The following is a 23060-nucleotide window of genomic DNA, read 5'->3' on the forward strand; positions in this document are numbered from 1 at the left end:
CCATAATATTGGCACCGAACCCTTAAATATATAAAAGACCCTTGATACCTTTCGTGTATTTGTATATTGTTCAGTTGGGGGACAAGGTATAAGCAGGTCTATAAATACTAACCACTTCCCCTAGGACCCTCATTTCCACTGGTAGTTCTTTGTTATCTTTGTGCAGCTACGGCTGCGGGTCAGATCATTAGAAAGGCTAGCTACTACAGCGGTACCTGCTTGGTAATTGTACCCCTACATGCAACAGGATGGCTGATTTTGCAGGTCTGGGCTTCGATGAAGAGACCCTAGCCTCTATTCTACATGATAATCCCAGTATGTTAGACTTAGTTCCATCAACAGTACCAGTACCCCCAGGAGACTGGGATACAGTGTTAGATCTTAAGAAAAGTCACTCCCGTAACATCGTGCGTGGACAAATCATGGCTGAATATCTCCATGGGAAGTGTGCTCCCACAGGCCTGATTGTCACTAATGCGCCGAGACTATTTCTGACAGATAAAACTTTCATCAAAGACTGGTCATTGATAGCCTGGCGGTGCACACGTGATTGGCTTATCTTAATCATTTCAACTGCCAAGAGAGTGGCTGATGCCATCTTGGTAGAAATACAGATTTTAGAAGGCCAAATCAAAACCACATTAACAACGAAACGGTTTGAGAAACAACAGGAAGAATCTAATAAAGCGAATAAAGAGTATAAAGATCCCATCTTTTTCGCGAAAATTGATAAATTTAAAAAAGACTTAGCAAAATTCTCCCACGAAAAAATGTATCCCTACACTAGCGAAGACTACACTCCTGTAGATTCGAACAAACAAGGGAAACCTCATGGTTCTAACTATGCTACTTCCTCTGATTCTAACTCATCTGACTCAGATAGTAACAGTACATCCAGTGGAGAGGCAGAGGTCGCAACAATCGTCCCAATCGGAGACGTAATGGGCAAGGTAATATGTACCAACAAGGTCCATGGTGGCCTCCTACTCCTTGGGGCTACCCACAATTTCCGCCACCTATGCCTCATTATGCCATGCAACCACAATACTATGACAGCCAAGCTTTTTTAGGACAGGGCCGTGGCTGGAACAGAGGAAGACGGAGAGTGCAAAATCAGGTTCAGTGGGCAGACGAACAAGACTCTCCGGCCAATCGCAACAAACGAGGCCAGTAGACTCCATGCCGAACAATAGTGAGGACCTGGTAGTCAATTTAAGCTCCCGCAGCCTATCTCCATCAGAACACCAAGTACTTAACAAAGGGCTTGGTTTTGTACCCACTAACAGTGGCGATGCCTTTCAACTTCGCAGTGAAATGGAAAGATTTTTTCGGAGTGTGAGATTGCACTTTTTCTTCAAAGACAGTGCTAAAGATCAAACACAATCTACAATAGACACGAACACTGGTCTTAAGAACAGATCTACATTCATGCCTCTCTTGCAACAGGTGCCATCAAGAGTCAGCACTTTTGAAACCGCAGTGCTACATGAAATGAAAGCACTGGACTTTTCCCGACAAGGCATTTTTCAAAATCTATCAAGGCAAGAGAGACAAGCACTCGACACTCTATCCAAAGATAAAAACATCATGATCAAACCGGCAGATAAGGGGGGTGCGATAGTCATACAGGACACCACCTCTTATCGAGCCGAGTGTTTGAGGCAGTTGGAAAACACTCAATCCTACTCACTTTTGAGCACAGATCCTACCATGAGACTCTCAACTGAGATCAAATCTCTAGTTGAAGAGGCGAGTGCGGAAGGCTGGATAACAGCACAAGAGGCAAAATTTCTTGTTACACCATATCCAGTCATTCCGTACTTTTACACGTTACCTAAAATTCACAAGGCAACAAGACCTCCCCTGGGACGCCCGATCATCTCAGGCATCGGCTCGCTTCTAGAGCCACTGTCCTCGTTTGTGGATGTGTTTCTTGCACCTCTCGTCAAAACCATGCCAACCTACCTGCAAGATACTAAAGACGTTCTACGCCTACTATCTGAGACAGAATTTGATACCAATTTAGACTATCTTGTCAGCTTTGACGTAGAGTCTTTATATAACTGTATACCCCAAGTGGAAACCCTACAAACTATACAGACACTACTAGAAGCCACCACCCTTGACAGTATAACACCAATCCACTTCTTTATGGAGTTGGCCAGAATTGCGATGACCGAAAACTTTTTCGGTTTTGAGAACTCGCTATATCTACAGACGTCAGGGACGTCAATGGGCAGTAAATTTGCGCCGAGCTTGGCGAATTTATATGTCCATCATTTTGAAACTCATCATGTCCTCAGCCACAACAACCCGTATCTCCATCAAATGTTGTTGTGGAAGAGGTACATAGATGACATTCTGGTGATATGGCGTGGAGATAGGGAATCAATCCTGAATTTTCACACTTGGTTGAATGATCAGAATCCTTTTCTAAGATTCACAGTGGAGTATAGCAAAACGGAACTCCCCTTTTTGGACCTATTCTTCGTCCCTAGAGAAGGATCTCTGTCAAGCAGTTTATATCGCAAACCAATGTCACGCAATTCTCTTCTGAGGTTTGATAGCCATCATCCTCGATCTTTGCGAGAGAATCTCCCGTTTGGACAATTTTTGAGGGTCCGAAGGAATTGTTCGGAAAAACCAGACTTTTGAAATCAATCACGAGACCTGTCTATCAAACTCAAGCAACACCTATATCCGAATACCTTGATTAAAGATTCATGCAAAAGGGCGTATAACAATCATAGGGAGGCACTTCTTGAACGTGCAAGTGAAAAATCTCCCCTGAACAGATTGGCGTGTGTGATCACTTTTTGTACTCTGTCCTCCAGGATCCAAAAAATTATCAGACAAAAGTGGCGCATTTTGAACAGTGCAGGGGACAACATCCCTTTGCCTCTTTTCTCTTTCAAAAGGAGCACCAATCTAAAAGATGAACTGGTTCACACTAGACCATCCAATACAAGTCAAGACACAACATCGAGATTATGGAATCTCCCTCCCGTACAAGGCCACCACCCCTGTGGGAATTGTTCTGTGTGCCCTCAGACGCAGAAGACACTATCAGTTGACATTGGGACAACACGCCCCTGGCAGTTGAAACACCACACAAACTGTAATAGTGAAAGGGTTATTTACCAGATTACATGCCCCTGTTCCCTTCGCTATATAGGGATGACGACCAGGAAAATAAAGTTGAGGATACAGGAACACAAAAGCACCATCAGATGCAATAGACAAGCGAACAGATTGACTGCCCATTTTTTAACCATGAAACACTCTGCAGACGAGTTGAGGTGGGTAATATTGGAGCAGCCTTATATACCACCACATGCGAGTGATGTTTCTCAATTCCTGCTCAGAAAAGAGCAGAAATGGGTCTTTAAACTGAAGTGTGACACAGAGGGGCTCAACGATGCTATACCATGGTTACAGCTTTAACAGACCTCTCATGATCTGTACCACCAGCTATCTACTGAGAACAAATATTATATCTTTGAAGTGGTGACTTGCAAGAAGTAAAGCATTCATCTTTATATATCTCTTCAACAAGAGCAATATACAGTACCCATCCAGAACACTTTTCCAAAGCCCAAGAGGTCAATTTTTGGCTTTTGGTGTTATGACACCTTAGACCCATTTGGGTTGCCTTTCTGGTGGGGCTCTATCTACAGGTACAATGAATAGATTACCCCCTGCACATCATTTATGCTCGTTCTACACACCAGCATTCTAGCAGAGTAAAGGCATAATAAACACACATCTAATCAACAGCTGGTTTACGTAGACACCTTCTCTGCCATTTACTGGACGTGCCAAATGAGGTGCGGTGCGACCTACGCGTATAGATCATATTGAAATCGCACCCACGAGGTGCGTTGTGACATATGCGCATTGATCATATTCGAATCACACACATCAGTTCACTCCGGTATTGATACCAAAAATTTAAATTAATTGCAATAACCTCCAGAGGCGAGAAGGACTTACAAGACTTTGGCTCTCATATTTTCCGGCAGATTCAATATGCCCGGCTTTTTGCTGACTTTTAAACTTGTGAGATATGGTTTATTCATTAGATACGTATAGGATCATCTTCCTACCACCTCACGTGTACACACCATTAGCGAGCCTCGTCTATGTTGTTTACTTTGTTCATTTGGCCACGACAGACTGGGCCGTAGTCCGGAAGAGTGCTTCCGGTTCCGTCTATATTACCCAATCAGACGAATCCACACATCACGTAATGGTGGAACAAAGTATATCACGAGGGGACCGGTTTATGCATTTATTAACCAATAAATGCGCAGATGTCCCTAGTTTCCTTTTTATTATTATCATTTTCGTGAACCATCTTCTAAAATTAAATGTTTTTTATACACAGACATGCCACCAACGATCCACGTTGACGCTGTATAATGGCTTTGACAGATTGGGCTTAGGTTTGGACGTTGGTTTCCGGTTCCATGTGCATCACCAATCAGAGAAGCACACAAACCACGGAACCGTGATACACAGTATATTAGGAAGGCGCCGGTAGGAGCACCTATTAACCAATGAGCATTTAGGTGTCGTGAGTTCCCTATCAGGTCCGCCACTAGTATTTTTAAACGGAAGCGACGCGCAGTCCCAACACCTCCCCCTCGGCTCAGCAGATAGACCGAGGCAACGACAGAGAGGTGAGTGGGAAATGCGCTTCGTTTTTCTAATAGACTTTATTCTCAGCCTGGTACTTTTTAGTGAATTCACTTTTGATGGAAATTAGGTCATCTGTTTTTGCAGCTGCCTTTGAAGGTCTTTCTTCATACAACAATTTCGTTTAACAAATCGCTCAATAAGACCTTGGGGACTGCAATTGATAATATGTCCCTAATACATTTCTGAGATTGTTACTGCAATCCATATGAATTGACATGTGAATATTGGATGATCTCAGCTCATATGCTGCTAAAGACCTGTTTTTTTGCCTACCTGTTTGCGTTATGTTATATAGAGGTACTTCATGAACACATTTGTCTTTCTGGTTACAAACTGGTGTAGACAATTTTTATACATATATATTTTTTCCACTCAGTGCGTGGCCTCCTTTTTCCTGAGCGAGCGCCAGGTGAGGTGAGGCCGGTCCTCCCTACAATGTTAGGTGAGTGAAATAAACTCTTTCCAAATGGAACTAATTGTTTGTTAACACTTTAAGAATAATTTATCAAATGGAACTGTCAAAAACTGTGCTGATAACTGTTTTGGCTTGTTTATATTCTTTGTGTTTTTGTCATCCAGGAGAGGCTTAGGAATAATAGACCACACCACTGGTAGGTCTTCACGTTACATAAGCTGTTTATCACAAGTTGTGGTAAGTGTTGCAGTAGTGCATATCAGAGGTCCTGATGAAAGCCCGGATGGGCTGAAACATGTTGACCAATTATTATCCTTGATGCATAGTAATATTGTCATACTATAGCCACTCTGCTTTTAACCAAGCCGTTTTGATGGTCATATTCAATAAAAAAAAAATTCTTTAGACCTCAAAACAGGCATTTTTAATTCACTAAAAACCTTGTTTAGTCACTTTCGAGCACTGCAACTTACCCTTTTCAGCCCTTTCAAACACTCATTGTCTGGTTTACAACTTTTTTCTTTTTCGCAATTCGGTTCTGGTAAACCTCAAAGAATACACTGAGGTTGAACCAAACAGACATTGTGATTTTTCTAAAAACCCAGATGATGAAGTTCTGCCAACTGGTGGGCTGATGGGTTTCTTTCTTTCTTTCTGTAGACCACTATCTGCAGATTTTTCAACTGTCTCTCCTGTATGTTTCAGTGTTTTATGTCTCTGATGACCATTTGGCATCCTAGAGTGGGAGTACCATAATATTGGCACCGAACCCTTAAATATATAAAAGACCCTTGATACCTTTCGTGTATTTGTTTTGCTGATTATTCATGGGTGACACACAAGTTTCAATCACACCTGCATATTCCAATTGTTCAAGGATTTCTGCAACAGGAGCTTTAGCTTCTCGCCGCATGGGATATTGGGGTCAAGGCTGTGTCATAGACCGCAATGGAATCTCACATTGGGGCGCAAACTTATCCCAACCGACCTGAGTACGGTACAAAGCCGGTACAAGCACCTGAGCCCACTCTTCTGCAAAATTCTGTGCCTGCTCCTTTGGCACAGTGTGTGAGAAACTAGGGAGGATTACCTCCTCTCCTCTCAGAGCGGCCAAAACGAAAGGTGGGGGCCAGTCTGCCTCTGCTAACAAAATGTCATATGCAGAGGTCAGATTTTCCCCAAAAAATCCCTTTTATTTTACGTTCTATGTCACCTTTAATTAAAAGGACTATGTCATATAGTCTGTCAGGGGGAACCACTCTAGTCTCAGCTGTCTCGACAGTGATGAACGTGTCAGTTGCTGTCGCCTTCAGATCCGGACGCAGTGCTTGTCACACTACTGTAACCTCCGCTGCGCTGTCTAGCAGTGCTAGCGCCCAAGTCAGGTTCCGAAGCTGTGTTCTCACTATCCGTGGCATATCTTGCGGTTAACACAGCAACTTTATTTTTCTGAAACTGAGGTCGTTGACGGTGAAAGTCGTCCTGCTTGCCTTTACCTTCTGTGGGGCAGGACTGCTCATGGCCTTGTGGGGTACCCCGGCCTCTGCCGCGTTCTCCTCCACCAGTTTTCGAGACTGATGTTTCCTGCAAAGAATGAGGAGAACGTTGATCAGGAACCTGAAATCTATCAGGAGACTTAATTTTCACTCGGTCGTGCAAATCATATATTCGCTCATTAGTCACAGGTATCGGTGACACAGGACGTGACCCTTGTTTCTGTTGCTGCTTCCCCTGTTTCTTATTTTTCTAATTCTGTTTCGGAAATTTGGGACAGTCGTCTTTATTAAACTTCATTGTCTGAGTTTGCGGTTGCGCTGCTGTTTTTGGAAAAGGCTTAACACCCAAACTATTACGGCCAATGGTCTTATAAGCCTCCGCAATAATAATTTTCGGCAACTGTCTGGGTTAATCGGCTTCGGGGACAGCTCGCAAATTATTAGACACCTGGAAGTTAACAGCATCTCCCTTGACATTAGCAAGAATGAGATCCGAAACTACGTCAAACACTCCAACAAGTCTCATTCCCAACTTAACAGCCGCCTCCGGACCGTGTTGATCCTGAACACGCTTGATCACGGAGGGCAGGACTGTCATAGACGGTGTATCGAAGCACTTTGCATAGACTGCCACAAATACTTTAACCATTAGTTTGCAGAAAGACTTGGTACCTGAGGCAACCAATTGTGAGACATGGGGTAGAGTCCTGTGCTTCTCTACAGGAGATGTATTAGGAAATACCGCTTCCAGTTGATCAAATTTCTCGGCAAGCCAAAAGGGCATTTCGTCCTTATCTTGGGGGTGCTTGCCCATACCCGAATTACCCATGACAGGACTGATTTTTATTCCGTCTGGTCAAACTGGTTGCGACGCAGCACCAGGTGTCCCAACCTTGATTTTGCGGGAAACTTATTGCACTAAAGCCCAATGCACACCGACAATGGAGGCATAGAGTAATCATAACTCAGCTATAGTGACTGCTTGATAACGTGGATGCGGTGTGAACCCGGCCAAGACTGAACAAGTGGCCCCAGGAATAGACAAGGGACCTAACCGAGTCACAGACACGGACTGGGGCAGGGCGCCATTTAACCAAACTTGATGCTGCCAAGCAGAAATCGGATGAACCTATAACACATTCGTATAGGTAGGTCTATCCGTCACGCCTGTCAACTGGAAACAGGAGTGAGGGTGTTGTGGACTAACATATTCGAGACTCTCGATTAGTGCTTATAAGACCAAACGTTAGGTGCGCCATGTTGCAGGGATTCTGTGTAGGCACAGATCTGTGCGCAGGAAACCAGGACCTCAGTGACTTGTGGTGTACCAGATACTCACCTCATTACCCAGAACCCCTATCCGACTAGCATCAGTGTCTCATTAGCTCTCCATCCTACAGCAAAGCTACCAATGATTAGACAACCCAGAACACACAATTTAGGGTACTATCAGGAATGGTGGGAATCAAGAACACTATTTTGTTTTTATCCTCATACCAGTCCACAACGCGAGTTATCAGAGACAAGGAAAAGTTTAAAATGTTTATTTTTAACAACGTGCTCTAAGATGCAATATTTTGGCTAACATAAGCAGGCATATGATTAGAAATAAAACAATCAGCATTGTTACAATTCCATAAAACACAAAGGGAGAAATCATGTTATAATGATAGTGGAAACAGGTCATATAGCGCCTTGTGAACCACCCTCCCCTGCCTGGAACTAGGTTTTATTATAATAGAAGGTCTCTTAGGCTTGAATGGGGAACCACATACCTCCAAGATCGGCAGAGGTGAATCACATCTCAGGATCAGCAAAGCTCTCTGCCTCTGGAAAGGTTGTTTCTCCAAATGCCCAAAACATGCATGCAGTGCAATATTAAAGGCACTAGAATTTCAGTTGGTTGTAGCTGTGTGCGTGTTGTGTCTAGAGCATGGGTCGATCAACCTGAATACCAGCATACATTGTTATTATTACCTTGAAGGCTTCTGCATGCACTGTACAGACTAAGTTCGCAGTGTAAGACTAGAGATGTGAAAAACAAGACCGCTCTCATGCGAGGAAAATCAAGCAGTCTAACTTACAACAACAGTTACATGTAGTGTTGTGTGCAAAAGCTGCAAAGTGGCAAAATGGCATTTAAACTTCTAATACGCTTATGCTAACATAGCAATGTGTGCAAGCAGGACCCTGTCTTCACTACAAAGCCATGTTAAGTGGCTTAACACAGTCTTGTAAATAAGGCACAGCCACTATCGCCACCACAACGTAAATGTAGGTGACCTGAGGTGGCGATAGGGGTTTGGATATATGCCCCTGAGTTTCTAGAGTGTGACTACTCTTCATGCTATGTTGGAGTTCTAATCCTTTTACCACCTATTGGAGTAAGCCTTGACTTGACAAATTTAGATAAGTAACAATAGTACATCAGTATCTACAAAACATACTGTCCAGTAAGTACTCACTGCCACAGGACCTTGTCTAACCAGAACGTTTTAACCATGGAACCAGGATATTTGGCATCTAATCACCATGTTCTAAAGCTGAGCATGACTGGAAACAGAGTGGCAATTTCCTTGGAGAAGCAGCCCCTTAGCCTTTCCATCAGACTCACTGACATCCCAGTTGTAGTCTAGTAGACTAGTTGGAGAAATGGAACTAGGAGACGCTTTTTTCAATCCTTGCCTCCGATTTGGCCAAATTGTGTGCTCTTGGGCAATATATTTTCTGGATTTATAAGCATGGGCTTTGTTTAAACATTGTCAGGTTCCTTGTCGACTGTTCATGTCCACTTAAAAATAGTTTATTACTCAGTGAATATTCAGGATACACCCTCGACTCGAACAAAGCATGTAGTCATCACTTGCCCTCTACAAATAGATTATCCCCTTTTCTTAAGTTCAGAGGTTTTTATACCATGTGTGTGTCATAGCGGCGATTGCGTGTGGGAGATATCAGTCCTTCTTTATAGCCCAGGTCCACATCCTTTTATTCTGACCCCATTCCAGACTCTTACCTTTTTCCTCTTAATCAGGAAGGCCCTGGGTAGTTCTGGGTGCATCTGCAAAGTCCGCTTGGTTGAGCCCATTGAGACCCTCCATTGTATTACCTCTGAGAGCCCTGGCACTTCACCTGTCCTGTCCTGTCTGGTTCTTGCTGCACTCTGAAGGTTCTGATGTGATGGAACCATGGCCATAGCAACTACTGAGTTGTGACATCACACAGTGAATAGGGTGGGAAACGCCATGTGAACAAAGGAATAGTCTTCTGAGGGGTGGACAAGACCAGTAGTATAGGGGAATGATCCAACAAAGTGAGCGGCAAGACCTGATAAGAATGGATCAGGGATTTGAGGGGCGATGAAACAAGCCAATAATCAAGAGCATGTAAATTGCAGTAATCAGACTAGTGTGTGAAACCACCCTTCAGAGGGTGAAGTTCTCTCCATACATCTATGAGGTCTAAGCTGATCATAGCCCTGTCTACTGCTCTGACTGCCGTCGCCAGCCTCCTCAATGGGCCTCCTGATATATCTAAGCCCGGATTCCTGACCAGGTTGAAGCCACCACCCCAAAGTATTTGTGCCGTCTCGTGTCCACCAATAGTGCTAGACAATGTGGTGAAGAACTCCGGACAGTCGTAGTTAGGGCCGTAGACGTTAACCAGAAGTAAATAAAGCCCCCTTCCCTGACAGCTGGAAATCACAAACCTGCCGCCCGTGTCTGCCGTCAGCAGTCGCAACTTATAGTTGGACCTGGGGTTAGCCCATGTCATTACTCCCCTTGCATGAGTTGTGAAATCCGCAGCGTTAATGTTTCCAACTAGGCCTCTGGAACGCATTATCGGGCTCTGCGGTGGGAGGTGAGTCTCCTGCAGAAAGGCAATATCTACATTATGTCTACTGAGATAGTTTAGCACTTTGCGCAACTTGCCCCTCACATTCCAAGTTATTGCTCTGAGGGAATCTACATGTCTCTGGCCAGTGGCCTCTCTAGTCGTTACTATCCTGTCTGTCGTGTGTGAAATGGCGTACTGAGTCTTGCAATTGACATATGTACTGTACAGTAAACAACAATATGGCTGACCTTTCTAGCTTCCCAATGAAAAACATTATCCCCCCTCCCCCCCACCCACAGCAGACCACCCACAACTTGGTCGCGCAACATCCCTTATAGGGACTTCCCACACCTCCCCCCTCTCTCCCCCTACTTAGTTAACAGTAGCGGTGTTTTGCACTTGCGGGCGGAGGTTGCTCCATACACAACTGCTAACTTAATGCCAGTTTTCCCTTGTCTCGACCTCGACGCACCGACTTCTAGCATCACCCCCATCACCACTCCGCAAGTAACTGCAACATATGGTAGTGTGATACTCCTCAACCTATTGCCATAGATCATATAGAATCGCGCATCCTAATGAGCAATTCCTGCAACCCATGCAAAGGCTTACAATAGGATCTCCTGTTTACCTTTTGGCCATCATATGCATACAGACTGTGAGTAGTGCTTCAGAAAATATGTTTGTTAGAATGTCTGTAAATGTCCGCCCCAGCAGAGCAATCTACATCCTCCCATCTTACCTCCCCTTTCCCCTCCATCCCCCCAGCCCCAAGGATACTTATCGATTGCATGTTTCTGGTCCAGATCAGTCTTGTTCTTAAGTGAACACTCAGCAGCTTCGTATAGGAGCTGTTGTTCCGGGCTCTTTCGTTGTTGCCTGTTCCCTGTTCCAGTCCTTAAGCGCCCTCTGCATAGCCTTCGGGTCCGTGAAGATGTGGGAGTGTCCTTTCCTGTTCACCCTCAGCTTGGCCGGGTACAGCATCGCGTAGTCCAAACCCAACTCCCGCAACTGCTTCTTCATGGGTACGAATTGTCGGCGTGCCTCCTGTACTCGAGCGGTGAAATCCGGGTAGAGTGAGATATTTGACCCCTTGTGTGGTAGAGTTTGTTTGTCCCTCGCCACGCATAGAGCAACGTCTCTGTCATGGTAATTTAAAAGTTTCGCTATGATGGGGCGTGGTGGGGCTCCTGGCTGGGGACGGGGTCCCAAGAAGTGATGCGCTCTTTCAACCACAAACATGTTCGAGAACACCTCCGCTCTTAATAAGTCAACCAGTAGCTTCTCTACAAACTGCTCCATGTTCCCAGTTTGTGTCGTCTCCGGCAGGCCTGTGATACGTAGGTTGCAGAGCCTCGAGCGAGCATCCAAGTCCTCTGTTTTATCCTGCAGTACCTGCATAAGCCTACCCAGTTTTTTATGATCCATGCCCAAAGTAGTCTGCGCCTCTTCAACTTTCGTGAGTCGTCGTTCGGACATGTCGAGCCTCTCCGCGTGCTTGTCCAGCTGTTCCCCCATTCTATCCATCCGGTAGGATAGGGCATCGATTTCTGTACCCAGGGATGATATGCCGCTCTGCAATCCCTTCTCCATGGACAGCAGCAAACTTCGAATGTCTTACTCGTCTTCTGCAGGAGGTGTGGGTCTATTGGCCTCCTCCAAGGCGGGGTTGTGTGACTTAGAGCGCTTCTGTTCAAAAGTCAGCTTGGACTGGGTCCTATCCGTTTCGCCCATTGCTTCCTGTTATGTGTAGTAATTGTGCGCTGGCCGTTATGTGGGACCCCACTAGTAACAAGCCGCCACAAGCATGGCCTTGGAGCCCTACTTGTGCAACAGTCCGTAGGGCTTCTATCCAGAAATTGCCGCCTGCAGTACACCCACAAAACCACAAATTTTCTCCCCCGGCTGCTGTGTGCGCCTCCCGTAGGTACTTGTGTTGCTTTCTATTGTCATTGCAGCCACTCCCCAGGGGATGTTTATGTAGGTCGCACCGCCCGTCGTCGCGCCTTCAGACCACAGGCCAGACCAGCAGGTGAGCCTTTAGAGCCCCGTGTCTGGCCCGCTAAACTCTGCCGGGGCCAGGAATAGCAATTTTACATCTGCGGGCGAAATACTGATTGTATGGATTGCGCATCACCCACTGGGGGGACCTAACCGTGATCTTCGGCTCTGCCCGGCCTGACCTAGACCCCAGGCAGCGCCACCAGTGATCTGTTGTACCTGGATGTGCGGCCCACAGTGCCGCAGCTTTCAGTCCCCCACTGTCAACTGCGGGCTGTGCAGCTCCCTGCAAGACCGCCGGGTCCGTACCTCTCTCGGACTCCTGCTGCCGCTGTAGCTCGTGGGTCGCCTGGGTTGACTCAGCAGTACAGCCCTGCCGGGGCTAAAGACTCTGCGCGTGTAGGCTGACTGTCAGCAGTCACAGGTACAGTGCAGAAATAGCCAGGGGCCTCCTCCACGTCAGTCTGCCCAGCCCCTCAATGGGTGTCTGCACTCTCGGTTGCCAGACGACCCTGGACACCCATCCACAACAGCTGTGCGGATCACCTCTCTGCTACCAGCGCCAACCTCCGCTGCGCTCAAGTAAGCTGCCAGGCGCACCCATAGGATATGCTCTCGAATCTGCTGGAGTCACAGGCCTTCTCAGCTACATCCAGAATGGCGGCACCATCCAGCTTCTAGCCATTGTCGTCTCCGTTATGGCCAAAAGCAGCAGTCTGCCTTCTCTGGGCACCACAGCTCAGGCGTCCCCCACTGCACTGCCCCTCCACTTAAAAAATGCTTCTATTGTCCCTTAGCGGCTCCGGCTGCCTCACTCTCACCAGAAGTAAGGGGGAGCCTCTCACTGTCCACTTGTAGTGCACTGCGTTTTGCCGCAAGGACAGACCTGGGTTCCCTCAACCAGTCTGCTGCAGGTCCTTCAGCAGCACTTCATTCCTCAATCGTGCCCGCTCGGATCCGGCCCAGAGATGCGAGATGCGAGGATCCGACCCGACCCTGCACCCCTCTGCCGCACGCACAGGGGCGTGGCTCCGCCCTCCTCCCCACTCTGCGCGGGGATCACTGTCCCAGCGCTCCGCGGCTCGTTCGTCGCTGCAGTTTCAGCCGGACAGGAGTTAGGAGGTTCAGGGTTGGTTGCACTGGTTGTGGCGATTCTCCGCTGGCAAGGAGTGTCCCCTGAAACAGAGTTGCGGTAATGGGGAACCGGATAATTACAGGATCTTTAGTCGGTACGATTGAGCTCAAGGCTCAAGCGGCCATCGTAGTCGCAAGCCAAGCTCCACCCACCATTCCAAGAGTTACTTGGAGCCTGATTAACTAATTCATTGTACTTTTGTGAATGTATGTAGTATTTATGTGCCATGTAGAGGCAGGCAAATTGCTTGACTCATTCCCAAAATTACGAACTATGCATACAAGTTGCCATCAAGCTATTGAACATGTTCGCAGAAATGCTTGACAGTCACACACTACTTGAATATCTCTATGCTCTGTTGCACAATGCCTGTGGTGGGACTGCAATGTACATTTTCCTCAGTCAAAGAGCAGGTATGAAATAGACATCATCAGTGCAACTGCCCTTTAAAATACCCATTTACAGCATAGATATAACCATTGTAAGCTTCTCTTACTCACAGAATATATGTAGCTTGGGTATCAGTAATGTATGATGCCCTCTTCCATAGAACAGGCACAACTCAACATCAAGCATCAAACAAGGAACAAGTCCAGCAGAACAGGATCAGAGCAAGATTCCTTCCCTAATAGAACATGACAGAACAGGCCCTATTATGGGTATCAACAAAGCCAGCCTTCCTTACACAAAGAACGAATCAGTGGGTCAAGCATCTATGGATGCCCGAAATGGTAACACAAGGAAAGCTATAGTGCAAGATTCACTCATTATCATATAAATCATATAGGTCGCAGTGTGGATACCTACAGTGTAGTCCTCACTGCATCAAGAAGCAAATCCAGAATAGCCATCATAAGTGCAAGCGTCTCCCTTTAAAATAATAAGCACAGCATGGGCATGATACCTTCAAGCTTCCTTTGATGAGGGAACATGCACAGCATTGAAATCACCAATGTAAGCTCCATTCTCTCACCGAATATGCATAGAATTAGCACCAGGGGAGCAAGCTGCCCTCCTTCACAGAAGGGTGGAGCACAGGCGTCAGCCGTGCAAGCTTTGATTGCTACAACCACAGGGACACCATGGAGATAAGCGGTGCACACGTTCCTCCCTCTCTGACCATGTTTCACACCCTCCCACACTAAGCACCTCATGGGAATCAACTGAGCAAGACTCCCTCAGTATAACAATAGGTGCACCTTGGCATCAACATTGCAGTGTTAACCTCATGATAGAGCAGGCACAACATGTCCATCAGAAATTTGTTTTTCCCTCTGTTAAAGAACAGGTGTGGCATTAGTGTCATCACTGCAAACTTCCTCTGATAATAGAACATATGCTGCCAGGACATCACCAGTGCAAGCATCACTTGATAATAGAACATATGCTGCATGGACATCACCAGTGCAAGCTTACCTTGATAACAGATTATGTATAGCATGGTCTTCAAAAGTGTGAGTTGTCGTCCCGCAGGCATAACAAATGAGTACAAGTACATGCTTTACTCCCCACAGAGCAGATGCACTATAGGCATCAGTAAGGCAAGATTCCCTAATACAAAGAACAGGTTCTTCTTGGACATCAGAAGTGCAAGCTTTTTTCCCTGACATAACAGGTAATGCATGAACACCAATAGTGAAAGCTTCCCACACCAATGCAAAAGGTATATCACAAACATTAACAGGGTAAGATTCACTCCCTCAGAGTACTAGAACGGACATCTGCACAAGCTTCCTTTTCATGCAGAACAGGATTCTTATAGACATCAGAAGTGCACATTTTCTCCTGCTTAGAGAAGTACAACATGGCAGCAGTAGAGGCAGTGACATTCCCTCACAGTCAGGTGCAGCATTGACATTAGAAATGTAAGGTTCCTTCATTACCAAAACAGGTACATCATGGACATTAGCAGTGAGCACGTCCCTCTTTCGGTGACTTGGGCAACAGCAGTTTTGGATTTTATCTTTCTTAGAAAAGGAACTGAATGGAAACCTCCAGTGCACGCTTCCCTCACTAGCCCAAGAGACACTGAATGGAGATCTGTTGTGCAATCATCCCTCCATTCAACAGACACAGCAAAGGCACAGCAAAGAAAGCTTCACTTACCCCCAGAATTCTTACTTTATGTGTATCAGCAGCAGTGTTCCCACCAACGTGCGCGGCTGCGCGCCAGCGTACCTTTGAGGCACCGAGCGCGCAATGTCGAGTCTGAAGAGCGCACACGTTCTGGCCGCCGCCCGCTTTTAAAGCGCGAGCGGCGAAAAACGGCAATTTACCATGCCTTTGTAAAAGTATTCCTGTTAAAATGACAGCGCACGTTACGTGCTGCAGTTAACAGGAATACTTTCACAAGTGCCCTCAATCAGCCCGCTGCAAAAACAACAATGATGGACAGAATGTGGATCAATGTCACACATTCACCCCAGTCAAAAGATCTGGGCCCAAATCCATCGTTTTTCCACTCCACACCACCCTGGGTTAGACAATGGCGATATGCAAATCAGCGCTGACCCTGTGCCCCATGGGAACAGTCCAGTCCGAACTACAAAAGCCATGTCCTTCCCAGAACAGAAACAAGCATCCGAGGACCGGCCCGGTTTCGAGGTAACACCTCTCATCAGCCCGGCTAGCTTGCTTCCAGTGGTGTGGAGTGCCTGGGACTCACGTCTGAGCATCCCCAGTACACTTAGAGCGGTTACTGCAAAAACAACAATGATGGACAGAATGTGGATCAATGTCACACATTCACCCCAGTCAAAAGATCTGGGCCCAAGGGCCCAGATCTTTTGACTGGGGTGAATGTGTGACATTGATCCACATTCTGTCCATCATTGTTGTTTTTGCAGTAACCGCTCTAAGTGTACTGGGGATGCTCAGACGTGAGTCCCAGGCACTCCACACCACTGGAAGCAAGCTAGCCGGGCTGATGAGAGGTGTTACCTCGAAACCGGGCCGGTCCTCGGATGCTTGTTTCCGTTCTGGGAAGGACATGGCTTTTGTAGTTCGGACTGGACTGTTCCCATGGGGCACAGGGTCAGCGCTGATTTGCATATCGCCATTGTCTAACCCAGGGTGGTGTGGAGTGGAAAAACGATGGATTTGGGCCCAGATCTTTTGACTGGGGTGAATGTGTGACATTGATCCACATTCTGTCCATCATTGTTGTTTTTGCAGTAACCGCTCTAAGTGTACTGGGGATGCTCAGACGTGAGTCCCAGGCACTCCACACCACTGGAAGCAAGCTGGCCGGGCTGATGAGAGGTGTTACCTCGAAACCGGGCCGGTCCTCGGATGCTTGTTTCCGTTCTGGGAAGGACATGGCTTTTGTAGTTCAGACTGGACTGTTCCCATGGGGCACAGGGTCAGCGCTGATTTGCATATCGCCATTGTCTAACCCAGGGTGGTGTGGAGTGGAAAAACGATGGATTTGGGCCCAGATCTTTTGACTGGGGTGAATGTGTGACATTGATCCACATTCTGTCCATCATTGTTGTTTTTGCAGTAACCGCTCAATCAGCCCGCAGCCTCTCTCTATTCATAAAAGACACTCATCAAGTCGAAAAGCAAGAGGTGTGCTTTACACCTCGTGCTTTTGGACTTGCTTAATTTCGTTTCTAAATAGAGCCCGGCTGGGTGCTGATTGTGGCCCATTGTGAAAGGATTCCTGTTAATTGCAGCACATGACAGTGCTGCAATTAACATAAATATTTTCACAATGGGCCACAATCAGCATCCAGCCACGCTCTATTTAGAAACGAAATGAAGCAAGTCCAAAAGCACGAGGTGTAAAGCACACCTCGTGCTTTTGGACTTGAGGAGTGTCTTTTGAAAAGCGCATACTATAAGGCAGCAATAATTTTACATATTTGGTGCGCTTTTAAGCTAGTGGCTGATCTTGGGCACTATATTGGGGGTACCGTGTTGGGGCCGGGCCTCCTACCGGCGCCGAATTGTGTGCTTTTAACACAGTGGTTGGTCTGAGCGTTAGATTGGCGATTTGTTTAAGGCACTGGCTGCTCTTGCTCTCAGTTACTCTAGACGCTACACTACTATTGCCAGCAGACGCAATGCTCAAGGAACACGAAATACTCACACTTTTCATTTGATCCCAAATAATTCTTAGGAAGATTCTGCCCTATTTATCTTCAATATCCGTCCCTTCCACCTTCACTCACCGGCAGTACGGACAGGCCTTGTGAGACAGCATGTAGTCTGAGGATGTAGAAACTGGAGAAAGAAGGGCTAATGGTTGTCGCCTGTGGGCGGGTGCTATATGTTGCTTCTTTGTTCTATTTGGCGGGCGATCGTACTGAACCTGTTATTTTAAGGTTATTAATATCAAACATTTCTATTCTCTGTAACTTGGTACTTGGCTTTTTGCTATTCAGAGGTACTGATTTGTGTAGTATGTTCTGAGAGATGTTACTTTAGGTTTGTCAGGCACGAGTTTTAGTGGGCCATTTCTAGGATTTGTATACCTTTTCTGTTGTGTATTTTTGAGGCGAAAGCATTGGTGGTATGTTTGCAATGTAATCTGGTTCTCCACTGACATTAGTAATGAAGTATTTAAAAAAAAAAAAGGAATGTTTACGGAAAGCTTGCAAACATTTGAGTGCTCAAAACGTTTAGCACTGTCATCCATCTACCCTAGAAAGATGCTTCTGTTGGCATGTTTTCTCCTCATTGGAAGAATCACACTTTGGAGAAATCAAAGAGAGACTATGCTTTGAGACAGACCTCCCACTCGTCCCTAGTGTTGATGTACGGACAAAGAGACCAAGGAATGAAGGGGCACACAGGCTGATATCGACGTACCCCTAAACTGATCTGAGCACAGAGAAGTCAATTAGTGAATGGTCATGAAAGAGGACTTTGCTTTCAACATTAGCTGTGATCTGTCAAGAGGGAGATAACAGAGAATGACTGTTTTTTATATATTTATTTTTTAATCACAGAGTAGGGCAGTTAATAGAGATTATTACTAAACTCAGTTAGCAAAGTCTTGAGGCCCCAACTAAAAGTGTTATTGCACACATTATATCCTCTAGGAAGGATAAAAGGAGGAGTCAGCTTGTCAGGGATTAATTTTGTGACCTGAAAGGTGTATCTTGGCAGAAGTAGGCAATTTGCTCAGCATTTTAACGCGCCTGCGAACCCCGAAAAGGAAGGGACCAAGGATTGGGGTTATTCGTCACCGTTTTTTAAGACTTGAGGGCATGTAAGGAGGGAGTGCCTCGGAAGCAAACTTCGGTATCTAAACATGGAGTCTACTGATGCTAATGCTGCCTTCTTCACCTTAATCTCTCCAGATGTTTAAAGGTTCTACTATGCAGTTCATATGTTTTGCATGTAGTCGTTTTCTATTTGCGGTATAAACAGCTTGTGTCGCTGTGGGGTTTGACTGCTGCACAGAGCCATTGGAAAATGGGAATGGGTGTTGACAGACTAGGATGGGCTATGTCAAACGGCTAGGCCAAAGGATAGCTCAGTGAGTCAAACGCCTGCGACTGCCAAATGTTAGGCTCTTGATCTCCTCCCAAGCCTTCCACCCTTCTGTGGGGGAAACCACCATCAAATGGCCAATGTTTGTCATTTAAATTATAGCGACTAGAAAAGGAGAAAGTACAGTATTTCGGTGCTAGGGTCGCAGGCGGATATGAGTTCAGTTTAATATCTAACTTTGTATGGTGGACTGCAAATATGTGCTATAAAAATATAATCAATAGATTATAGGGTTATTATACCTAGCTTCACTTATAGGTACCATATCAACATACCTTCAAGGTCGAATTGTTTGGAGCCAAGAATAACTTTCAGTGGTTCGGCAGTTCATTCTGTGGCAGATATCTTTGTGGTGAATATTTGGACACACCAGGTTAGTGTTTCCAGGAAATGTGGTGGTGCACGAAAGTGACATAACTGCTGTGTTGTCAGTTAACTGGTGACTGTCTCTTGGAAATCTTAAAGGCATTTGGGCCAGTGGCCCACCATCCGCTGCACATGAATCATTACTGACAACCTCAGTGATATGGTGCACAGGTCTTACGCATATCAAACCAATGTGAGACTCTACAGTCTGGTTCATAGTGGCATATCTTGTTTTTGCAAAAGAGTGACCTCCTGCGTGGCTAGACACCATAATAGCACCACTTGAAAACGTTTGTTATTATGCAGATGTTGGACGTTGGGAAGAAGGGTCGAGTCTCTGCCTCCATTCAACATCTTGTGATTCACTTAATCTCCTTGTGCCTACCAAAAATGCAGGTCTTTTGTCACATATCTGGTGCTCATGCAAAGGCGCTTCAATACCATTGGGTCACGCTACAAAAAATTAATACAATATGTTAAAAATACCCTTGTGTTTTGCGTGCAGGGGACTCTTCTCCTCTTAGTTTAACACAGCTTTTGATACACTTGTATGCAACCCGTCCTTACTAAGGTTTAGTCTCTTGTTCAGCCAAAAAGATAGGTTGGCTGTAGCTAGCCAGTTTCAGGGCGCAAGTCGGGAACACGCGGTAGAGGGCGCCTAACCATTCTTTTTGAAGGGTGGACCCTGTCCACGTGGCCAAGAGAAGGGGTCCCCACATGGATGGGCCAACATATTTGTCCTGGTATAAGTATGGGACACTGGGACAATTTCAGCTGCACCCGCACTTTTCTGTCCTAGTTCCTAGCAGCAATGCCGGCCAGGGAAGAAGCTGAGAGGATTCCAGCTGCGCGTATTACTTAAGCCGAAATTAAGGGGCTGTCAGGCCCCCATGCAAGCAGCGGCTCAGATAGCTAGGTTCTTGACAATCTCTTCGGTGGATGGAAGTCCGGCCCTATTACAGTGGTTGGGGCCTTGCTTTGTGAGCGCACTCAGAAGTCAGGAAGGTAAGTGCTTAGGGAATGCAACCACAAGAGCGGAAGCATTTCACTATTATATACAACTTGATGCAAAAAACAACCATTGACAAAGTCAATAGTCTTGGCTTCTTGTAGGTGTAATTTTACTTGTATTATATATCTGGAAGCCATGACAGAAGCAGCAACATATCAGTAGGGTGGCACACTATGCGATGCACATATTTTTAGCTTAATTGCTTTTAAGCCGCACCCTTAATTACATCGGTTACAGCCCTTTGAAAGATCCCCGAGTATTTTCATCTCACTCAAAACCCTGGTCTACACGCACGGTCAGGTTCTTGGCGCACATAGCCTTGGCTGCAGCGCACAGAGACCTTACTCTGCCGCACACAGGGGAAAATAATTAGAGGGAACATTGATCAGCAGTAGAAGCTTTCTTGGTTAACCAAACATGTAGAGCATGGACATCAGCACAGCAAGCTTCCCTCACTCTCTGAACATGCAAAGTATCTGCACTGTTTGAGGGTCGCCATGTGATGCCAGTGGCACCACCAAAGAAAGCTTCACTCACCTGCAAAATTGATACCTCGTGAATCAGCAGTAGAAACTTTCTTGGTTAACAAAACATTTACAGCATGCACTTCAGCACTCAGTATCTGCACGGTTCCAGGGTCCATGTGTGATGCCAGTGGTGATAAAACTATTACTTCCGGTCAAAGCTAACCATGTTTTTATGGCATTCTGATGTTTTAACTACCTTTTGAGGAAGGTTAAAACAGCAGCTTCCATAAGGAGGTACTACAAATAATGGAAGATTTACCATCCAGGCAATGAAATGAAAGCAGTCTTTTGCAGTGTACTAATATTTGCGGGACTGTTATGAGTTTGTTGAGAAATGGTGGAAAGTAGACTGTGGATTCTTTACAAATATGTTCTAAAAGATTCCATCTAGCACCACTATGCTGCAACCTAAATACGTTTGCTGCTAATCCATCATGTTGTTTTTGGACGATGATCAAAATATTGTGGACCTTGGATTCAAGCATTTATGTTAGCCTCTTCTTTCCATTATCATGTGCTTTATTTATAGAGATTGCTGTTCCTGTTTCTAACATAGCTAGTAGAATTTGGTGTGAAGAGTGGAAAGGCATTTAAACATATAGAATGTGAGCTAAAGCCCCCAGAAGAGCAGAACTTGCTGTTGTAAAGCACACGATTGGCATGGCTTAATGCAGCTTGCTCCTCATTTTGATTGTAACCCTGCCGTTTGTATATTGCAAGTAAGTTATCAAATAAAATAGTAATAAAAAGGCCATGGCTGCTAGGCCTAGCGACGGATGGACCTTTCCTGACCTTCGCAGCTCTGGATCATGGCTGTGCAGTGCATGAGAGAAGGAACCAGTGGCATAGTAATGTAGCCATGGTCCCCAATGCAAGGAAAATATGCTGGTCCGTTAAGCACAGCCATAATCTGGGTGCAGTGGTTCCAGGACATCCATGATCCCTGTTGCACTGCACCTGCTGCACCACTTACAGCTAAACCCCCTGAGAGAGGCCCCAATGAGCCTCACAGCCATCGACCTGCTCAGCTAAGCTCATGGACTAGTGCCTTCTCCTTTGAGTGTCCAACCACGGCTGACTCAAATGCCCATTAGAGGGAGGCACTCTCCCATACCTCACAGATCTGGAACATGGCTGCAATGCCCATATAAGAGTGACAAGTAGCACCGCAATGGTGATATGGGTGCTGGTGCAAAGTAAAAGCACCCCTCACTCTTGCTCACTGGCTGCACAGTAAAATAAGCCATAATTTGGGAACCTTGGACACTAAATATCCCTCAGCCCAGCGCCACTGCACCCGCTACCCAGCTGATGGCAATGCTGCTGGCGAATGGCTGTGCCATGGCAGAAAGGGAATGTGTTTACCCCCCCTAATTGCATGCAACATGAAATCACAGGAAATGGCATCACGGGGCATGGTCCTTGACATCGACCTATGCACAGAGCCAGGGTACAGACCTCTGAGACAGATTCAATGGGGCCTAGGGGAGGGGCCCACATGAGTTGCCCTTTCCCACCTCCTGGCATCTCAGACATGGTGTAGCACTGAGAGGATTTGGGGACAGAGCCCACTAACCCATGAGCCTAGCAGCAACATAAGCATGATGGCACGACCCAGGCACGAGGTGCCCTCTCCATGGCTTGGCAATGCCACAACATTGCTACAAGGCATAGGGTAGGGACCTCCACTCCCCTATGCCTTGCAACCATGGTCTAGTGCTGTGAGGCCCAGGAGAGAGGACACAGGCTATGGGAGTCCTCTACCATTGACCTCACAGCAATAGTGTAGCAATGCAAGACCAGGGAGGGGGGTTCCCTTCCATGGACCACCTCACCATGACCCACAGCTGAGAGACTCATGTGAGTGTTGTCCCATTCTCTGGCCTCACAGTTATCATGAAGTTCTGCAAAACCTCTGAGATGTGGCACCACTGCCCTGGACTTTACATCCATGGTCACATGCTGCAAGACCTCGAGAAGGAGAGGCCCCTTCCCTGGGCCTCACAGCCATGGTCCCCAGAATTCGCTGCAAGAGCCAAGTAGGGACTTCACAGGAGATGGTATGCCT

This window comes from Lissotriton helveticus, chromosome 10 (assembly GCF_964261635.1).
Source record: "Lissotriton helveticus chromosome 10, aLisHel1.1, whole genome shotgun sequence".
NCBI lineage: Eukaryota > Metazoa > Chordata > Amphibia > Caudata > Salamandridae > Lissotriton > Lissotriton helveticus.